Source organism: Eriocheir sinensis, chromosome 1, assembly GCF_024679095.1.
Source record: "Eriocheir sinensis breed Jianghai 21 chromosome 1, ASM2467909v1, whole genome shotgun sequence".
In the NCBI taxonomy this organism is placed as follows: Eukaryota; Metazoa; Arthropoda; class Malacostraca; order Decapoda; family Varunidae; genus Eriocheir; species Eriocheir sinensis.
In genome coordinates this window covers 22,645,764-22,654,862 of record NC_066509.1, presented here as the reverse complement: position 1 = coordinate 22,654,862, position 9,099 = coordinate 22,645,764, and the positions used below count along the sequence as shown (strand labels likewise).

At 37.8% G+C, this 9,099-nt stretch overlaps 1 long non-coding RNA gene across 2 annotated transcripts; it reads left to right on the top strand.

Annotated features, from left to right (window-relative positions):
* Nucleotides 1–2,759: 2,759 nt before the first annotated feature.
* Nucleotides 2,760–7,100, top strand: LOC126995451 (uncharacterized). 2 transcript variants are annotated; one of them, XR_007750342.1, is made up of 4 exons: nucleotides 2,760–2,868; nucleotides 4,154–4,336; nucleotides 5,409–5,468; nucleotides 6,484–7,100. It is a non-coding gene; the product is annotated as an uncharacterized LOC126995451 (long non-coding RNA). The 2 variants fall into 2 exon arrangements; XR_007750335.1 differs by lacking the exon at nucleotides 2,760–2,868 and having other exon boundaries at nucleotides 3,289–4,336.
* The last annotated feature ends 1,999 nt before the right edge of the window (nucleotides 7,101–9,099 follow it).

Sequence of the window (9,099 nt, the reverse complement as noted above, 5' to 3'; positions counted from 1 at the left end):
AAAAAACGCGTATACAGTAGATACATATCATCTCAGAGCGAGGCTGACAAACTAGAGTTGGACAAAATTCGCCGCGAAACCAAGAAATTAATAAAACGAAGCAAGAAAAATCTTGAAGAATAAATAGCGGAAACAAGTAAATCTAATCCTAAAGAATTTTCCAGGTATGTAAATAATAAAAAGTCACTCACTTGTGGTATCGGACCGCTTGCTAATGAAAATGGTAACCACACGAACGATGAAAATGAAATGGCTACAATCCTAAATAACTTTTTCGCATCCGTATTTACCGACGAAGATTGTTTATCACCTCAACCACCGGAGGTTAGAAGGACCGAAAAGATGTTAAGTGGCTTGCTCATCGTAGAAAGTGACATTTTACGTACAATTGAAAAGGTTAAAGTAAGCAAAGCTCCTGGTCCAGACAAAATTACCCCTAGGGTCTTAAAAGAAATCAAACATCAAATTTGTAAACCGCTCTCCATCATATTCAATAAATCTTTAACAGCTGGAAAAGTTCCGTCGGATTGGAAACTTGCAAATGTCACACCAATTTTCAAAAAGGGGGACAAGTCTCATCCAGGAAACTATCGACCAATTAGCCTGACATCTATTGTTTGTAAGTTAATGGAGACTATCATTCGCGACAATATGGTGAAATTCTTCGAAGAAAATAATATAATAAATAATTCGCAACATGGCTTCCGTAGTAAACGTTCGTGTTTGACTAACTTACTTGATTTTTTTCACTATATTTTTGAGGTGTTCGATGAAAGCAGATCAGTAGATATCATATATCTGGATTTTCAAAAGGCATTTGATAAGGTCCCCACCAACGATTGCTCAGCAAACTACAAAAGCACGGTATCTCGGGTAACATTCACAATTGGCTTGCGGACTGGCTCTCTGAGCGGAAAAAGAGAGTAGTTCTAAACGGTGTTACATCTAACTGGCTCGATGTCAAAAGCGGCGTACCTCAAGGATCAGTGCTTGGCCCCATGCTCTTCTTAATTTATGTTAATGATATCGATGATGGGCTCACTTGCAAAGTATCAAAATTTGCTGATGACACAAAAATTGCTAGTAAAGTAACTGCGATACTCGACGAAGAAGCTTTACAATCAGATCTAGATCGACTTGCACGTTGGGCCAATCAATGGCAAATGAAATTTAACGTTGAGAAATGTAAAGTGTTGCACATCGGAAAAAATAACAATCGCGTTCGGTACGTAATGAATGGCCAACAACTTTCTGCAGTAAGTAGATAAATGGATCTTGGAATCACTATATCAAGCGATTTAACCCTAGAACACTAACCTTAGAAAAAGTCACACCACTACTAACCATGGGTACATCATACCCGATTTTGAAAAAAATAAATAAATAAAATAAATGTAAAGTTTTAATGGAATAAAGTTACATGAAGGGACTTCAAACTTTGTATCTTGACTTAACATTAAGAAGAACTGAAAAACGTATTGTTTTGGTATGAAAATCAGGTACTGAAAAATGTTACTAAAAATAGGAAAAATGTTCAAAAATTTCAAAAAAAAATTTCATAAAAAAAATTATCATCCGATGGCTTCCAAACTTCTTGTATGGCCTCCCAGGTCCTGTGATCCACTGCACAGGTGATCACTAAAAAAGTACGTAAACAATATCCTAGGAACATGTACAACACCCTGTATCACCAACCATGGGTATGCCGCACCCGAATGTAGGCCTACAACAAAGGTGAGCAGAGAGAGCGAGACAACGTTACTAAAAATAGGAAAAATGTTCAAAAATTTCAAAAAAAAAATTTCATAAAAAAAATTATCATCCGATGGCTTCCAAACTTCTTGTATGGCCTCCCAGGTCCTGTGATCCACTGCACAGGTGATCACTAAAAAAGTACGTAAACAATATCCTAGGGACATGTACAACACCCTGTATCACCAACCATGGGTATGCCGCACCCGAATGTAGGCCTACAACAAAGGTGAGCAGAGAGAGCGAGACAACGTGACCTTCCCCTACACTGTCAAGCGGGCACATGAAGCTACTGAGGAGGTGGGTACCCTCCAAGGAGACTATAGAACAGGAGAGGGGGCCTCTATGGGAGACCGTGGGCGGGTGTTGGTGTATGTCGGTTGCAACAGATGGCGCAGGAGCAGCTTTGTTTACATCCAGGCGCCTCCCCCCCTCCAGACCCACCCCCAACCCCCAGAACCCATCAGCAGTGTTGCTACATGGGATCAAGCAGCAAATGTTGCTACTTTTTTTCTTCAGTCTGGTTATTTCCCATTTTAAATAAAAAAAATAAAGGTAGATAAATATTAAAATGAACAGTAGGAACTATATATACTGTATATATTTACTAGGTAGATATAGCCTGACTGTATGTCATGAGTAATGCTATTATTGTTATATTATTATACCACAATTATATTACTTTCTCTGCATGTGTGGTTAGATGTGTTTTATGTGTTTAACCTCTCTGTATATATACTGGAATGAACCAAGGAATTGTAGCCCTACTGCCGTTCTTTTAAACTATGTGATCATGTTTTTTCTTCCAAACTCATTGTTTTAGCACGCACGCTGACTTCCATCAGTAATGATGATATATATACACTGAGTCATTGGTTTGTAGGGGGAAAGAGTGGGTGAATATAATTATCTTGGTTTAACTTATAGTTTATTATACCGCTATTTGCAGCAATAGCTTTCTCTGCTCTGATTGCAACGCTGCCTCGTTCAAAAATCATAACACCGCCGCGGCCGCCACGTTTACCAGCCGGAGCCTCAAATCATGTCCCTTTGTGCTGATAAAGAGGACACAGCCTGGTGTGAAGCTACATTTATTACGGAAGGATGCCACCCGGGGTAAGTGATATATATATAAATAATGATAATGTGGAAATTCTAATCATTTTCACGCTGACAGCTGTTCTGAACTTGCTAACTGCATGCCTCCCCTCCTCCCGCGGCAAGAGGCCGAATGGCCTACACACGGCAGCTCCAGATTCCTCCCCATTACCACCTGTCAGCCTCGTCCATGTAGCTATCCAGTCTACTCTTAAAACAAGCTATCGTCCCTGCACTCACTATGTGATTGCTGAGTCTATTCCATTCCCCCACCACCCTATTATTAAACCAATGCCTGCCCATTTCCCTCCTAAATCTATACTTTTCTAATTTAAGTCAATTACTGCATGTTCTATCTTGCCAAACATATTATGCAAAAGTTAACCAGCATCTCCACCCTTTCATCCCTTACACTGATAAACTCTGGAACAGCCTTCCATTGTCCGCATTTCCTCCTGCCTATAATTTGACCTTCAAGAAGAGTGTATCAAGACTCTACTTTTGTCTGTTTGGGAGTGGCGAGTAGTGGGGCTTTTTTTTCTAGTACGCTTTGTTGCTCTTGAGCTGTCTCCTTTGTTTAAAGAAAATAATAGTTAAATAAATGGAAGTTGGCCGCCAATGCTTCCAACACATTTTGGTGCCATATCTACAAGTGGCTGGTGACTGTAAGCATCTCAGCAACCTGCATGCATCTATGCCATTCCTATCATGGTGCATGGAGCAAGCTTCACATAACACTCAGACAGAGACAGTTTAATTATGGTTACATATCAGACTCAGTTTATTGCTCAGTCTATTAGGTGCAGTGCTGTTAATATTGTTAGTGGTAGTATTAGTACAATTAATGTATTTATTTTAATTAATTTATCAATATTTATTTATTATATTCTTAGTGTTTGAAAATTCCAATACTAGCATTAAAATAAACAAAAATATCAGAAATATATTTATACTCATTAATTATTATTGCTTTTCTTATTATTACTTCCTTCAATGTCCTGGCACTTTGACATCTAGTGTTTTTCTGTCTAGCAGCCAAAATTGTGGTCTTTCTGAATGTGTATGTCCTAAGTCTTCATTGGTGTATCTAGCTATATAACAAAAATCTGCATCTCTCTCTCTTCTCACCCAGTTGTCCCCGTACATCCTTTCAGTATCCAAAGAATTTCAATTTACATCTTGTAATCACTCAACTAATGCAGTGCAATCCTCATCTCTGTATTTTACCGTGTGGACATACTCTTTCCTTCCATGTTCCACTGTCGTATGTTATTCCACATCTAACACAACCACATCCCAACAGATCCGAACACGTCCGATATCATCCAAGAGAATGTGGCAGCTGAAGGGGGAGAGGCCAAGAAAGAGGCCAAGGGTGAAGACATTTAGCCACCCCCCCTGAAGTACATGGCATCATTCAACCCTCTTGGTGAGCTACAGGAATGTGCTTCCCATTGCAGTGCACCAGCTCCATGTACTGATTTTGGTATGAATACTTCATCTGGTGTTTGTTGATTGTTGTGATATTAATCTAATTATGACTTCACAAAATAGACTGTGCAAGTCACTTGACACATGCCCTGCTCAACATCACTTTTAAGTTGTAGAATTCCTTCATATGGATGCTGATTTATGTATCCTGAAATGATTGGATATTGATTGTCTTAACATTTTTTTTTTGTCCATGATCACTGAACCATGTTACGGTATGTCTTTGGGTGTAGATCCAGGAAATGAGTTTTTGGGAGGACGTCAGACTTTTTGCGGGTGGAAGGAGCATTAGCATTACCGATTAGCCATTCTCGGCAGTCCTGGTCTTGAAAAACTGGTGAAGTGACCTAAATCAATGGGTATAACGGCCTGGACTTTGTGCCAAAGCATTGTTTTAGCCGCAGCGTGCTTTTGAGCTAGTTTTCCTGTATCACTCAGGAACATTGGGGGGGCCTGGGACCCCTTTGGATCCACCAATGTAGCTATGTCTTATAATATATCTATCCTTTACAGTCTGATGGTGCATCCTTCTAGGTTGTCAAGTTTTAGTAGCTACTCATGAGAAGTATTCCATATAATGATCATTGATTTCCAGATGGTTTGCACTAAAAAAAGTGTCGTGTAACCTGCCGCAAATAATAATCAGCTGTAGTCAACCCTTGCTTTAAAGAACCAATATGGAGGAAGGGGGTGATGTTATATCCAAAAATCTTTTACATCTGAAGTATCCAACCTTTTTGTGTATAATAAACTTTGTTTGTTACATGAACTTAAAAGTTCACAATTTCCATACATGATTCTTTTTTCCTTGTATTTGATGATTAATCCTGACATGTATTTCCATTATCAGTAGGTAATATATAGTAACAAGACAATAATACACATTATAACAATGTATATATTATAGCCCAATGAGTGCACAAGATCATTTACCTCATCAGTGACGCCAAGTCCAGGAGTCCTTCCCTAAATTCTTTGCCCAAATTTGTGACACCAAGTATAATAACTAGTTTTAGTGACCATTTCCATCCATTTTTCATTTTGATTAAAAAATTGCCTCTCAACAGGGTGTGAACTTGATGGGGTTGGAGGAAACTTGACTCGGCCATCAAGCTCACCACAATATAGTAAGGAACCTCTTGTTCTCAGTGATAATTTATCCTCTTTAGTTACTATTCCGTGTTGCTTTAATCACAACTAATGTGTTGGAAACATTACAGCTTAATAACATACTTCACATCTCTGCATACAAATTGAGTTCAATATTCAACTGTTACACCAGTAGGCTTCATATCTCAAAAAAAAAGTATGTAAAAAGGTTGAAATTTTGAATGATATATTTAAACTCTTTATTATGTTTCTATGGGTGTAGTACCGTTATGATTAGTCGAGTGATCAGCATATGGGTCTTATGTTTTTGATAGCATAGGTTCAAATTTTGCCATAGGCTGGCAATTGATAGTGACAGTAGTGTCCACAGATATCTACCTGTTTCTTGTTTATCCTGTTCCACTTTAAACCATGACTGGCCAATCTTTGAAGAGGTAGCATAACCTTGAAGTGCCACTAACAAACCTTTGTCCATTCTTCTGATGTGATCCTTTTTTTTTTTTTTTTATTTCCCACCTGCCTATAGTGCCGGTAGGTTTTCTTCAGGCGCCTGGCGGTTGGCCCAGGCCCGTCATGATGCAGGCAATTTTTTTTTATAGTGGTGCCATTTAGTATTGGCTCATGCTGCCGCCCAGAACTCATTCTTGATTCACTTGGATGGTTTAGCAGGGCTTAGGTATGACTAACATTGCAGAAACAGGGAATTTTTATATTTTTAGTGTGGCAACACATTGACAAATGTTTTAGTATGGACTGAACATCAAAGATATATATGGTAAATGGGTGCTTGTAGATCTTGACATTATATCTGTCAAGAGTCTCCAGTTGTATCCTCTCCCCCATCTCTCCTGAAAATATTACTCTTGTCAGGCAATCTAAGTGAAGCCTTACATCGATGCTGGCGTGCAGACATAATGTCAATGCTTAGATTCACTGTCCTTATAGCACTGAAAATAATGCAATTACATGCACATATTTTATTATTTAGGATTGTGATTAATTGTGATTAAATATTTTTTCATGTATTTTCAGACATGAAAAGTGAAAATTGCTGCACACAACAGTCTGTCGTCTGCACCGGGAGGCAAGGCAGCTCAAAGCCCAGGCTGTTACAAATCCTGGGCAGTTTTTGCCCAGAGCCAGCAATTTTTTAGATCCAATAGGGATGGATTTTTTATGAGGTCAGGTTCAACATGCTGCAAGATGCCAAGATCTAAGCCTAGTAGGAGATATGGGTTACAAGAGAGGAGGTTTGCTCTGGCCTTATACTATCAAAGTCCAAATGCTAATAGATTTCTGAGCACAGTATTTCACTTGTCTTCAGTTTCAACACTTCAATCATGACTCACGGGTATTTCAGTACATGTTGGCTGGAGCAAACAGACTCTGACAGCCCTGCAGCAAAGAGCACAGGCTTTGTCAAAAGAAGAGAAACTTTGTGGGATTTGCCATTATTTAGTATTACTCTTGTTACGCCAAGAATTTTTTTCCATATACTTTGCCAAATATTGCAAGTAATGCACCATTGTTGGGCTTGCTTGTTATAAATCATATCTTGTTCAATTAACAAGCTTTGGGTGTCTGCCACTTTCCAGTTGTAATGCAAGAAATCATTTATCTTCCCTGCTAGATATCACACGTAATGCACCATTGTTCATTTTGCCTGTTATAAATCAGATCTTGTTCAGTTAACAAGCTTTAGGTGTCTGCCACTTTCCAATTGTAATGCAAGGAATCCCCTGCCAGATATTGCATGTAATGCACCATTGTTGGTTTTGCCTATTATAAATCAGATCTTGTTCAGTTCACAAGCTTTGAATATCTGCCATTGTTTATTTCAGGTGTAATGCTTGGAAGCATTTGTTCTCTTCCCTACCCAACAGTACGCAATACTTTATTGTGGATTTTGCCTGTTATATTTAATCTTGTTCAGGTAGCAAGCTTTTGGTGTCTGCCTTACCTAATATGTCCTGCAGTGACACTTGGCTTGGTTTCATAATGTGAAATACAGCATGTAATTTCATCACACTAAGTGTCTATCATCACATGTCTGGCATCATTAATGTGGCTTCCAGGAGTAATCTTGTTTGTATTACAGCTTGCAAATTTTTTTCTGCTTTATATGATATACATAATCACATAGGTATGATTTACAAAATGTAATGGCAGTTGATATTCATGACTAATGCCTCATAAACCTTGTGAAAATTAATGCTTTTTTGAAGGGGGGGGGGGGGGGGGGCAGTGTGTGGTTTGTTTGGTTGGCCAGTTCAAGGAGTTTCATATCAAATGATTTTATTACATCCAACTTTAATGTGTGCTAAAAACATATATTTTATTACATCCAACTTTAATGTGTGCATAAAACATATATTTTATTACATCCAACTTTAATGTGTGAGACCTGCAATAAATGCTACATGTTTACTGATGTAGCCTATGAAATACATATCACTCTCTGCCCTGTAATTTGGTGTGTCACATACTGCAGCATAACTTTCCTGATATTTTCTTACTCTATGAGTTGCCTTATTTTGTCTCATTTGCTTTTATCATATGTGCCTCCGCTGCATAGTTGTGTCTACTGAGCTTAATATCTTCATGACCCTGACACCAAGGTCAGAGCTTGTGAGATCATACCGTGTCCTACATTCCATTTTCACCTCCAGGCTCGCCTGTCTCCCAGGACCACCAAGTTATTGCATTCCATTTAAGACAACTCATGTGTTACCTTCTTGATGTCCTCCATCATGTATTTCAGCATGTTTTATGATGCTTTGCTCTTATATTGATGTGCCTTGCAACATTTTTATACAGTTTTCATTGTATATAACGCACCATTGTTGGTTTTGCTTGTTATAAATTGGGTCATGTTCAGTTAACAAGCTTTGAGTGTCTCCCATTGTTTATTTCAGTTGTAATGCTTAGAAGCTTTTGTTCTCTGCCTTGTCAAGCAGTATGCAATGCTTGCCATTATCTGGCACTTGTACAGTTAGTATGATATTTTTACTCAGCTAAGAGCATTTTGCAAAAGGTAAAAGTAAGGCTGGGGGCATACGCTGTAGCAGCACGTGGCCTCGGTGCTCATCTCTGTAACATTAGCCCATGAGCCTGTGGTGTTAGGGAACCCATTACCCTGGGACACAGGACCAGTGTGACATCCGGGTTACCACAGTTGCAAAGGCCTTATAGTAATTTAGCATGCATAGAATGTTGTATGCTTTGCTTGTATTTAACACACACACACACACACACACACACACACATATATAGAGATATATATATATATATATATATATATATATATATATATATATATATATATATATATATATATATATATATATATATATATATATATATATATATATATATATATATATATATATATATATATATATATATATATATATATATATATATATATATATATATATATATATATATATATATATATTAGCAAATGCTTTCAACATCATACTTTTCCTAAAAAAACAAATTGATATAGTGTAGATAATACCTAATAAAACATAAGAACAAATATATTTTTCTTTACCCCATTAGTAAATCATTTTACAATGAAAAAAAATAAGTGAAGGCTGGATAGGGTGCTGTGGCAGATACCTCAAAAATAGTTAAGCTACCCCT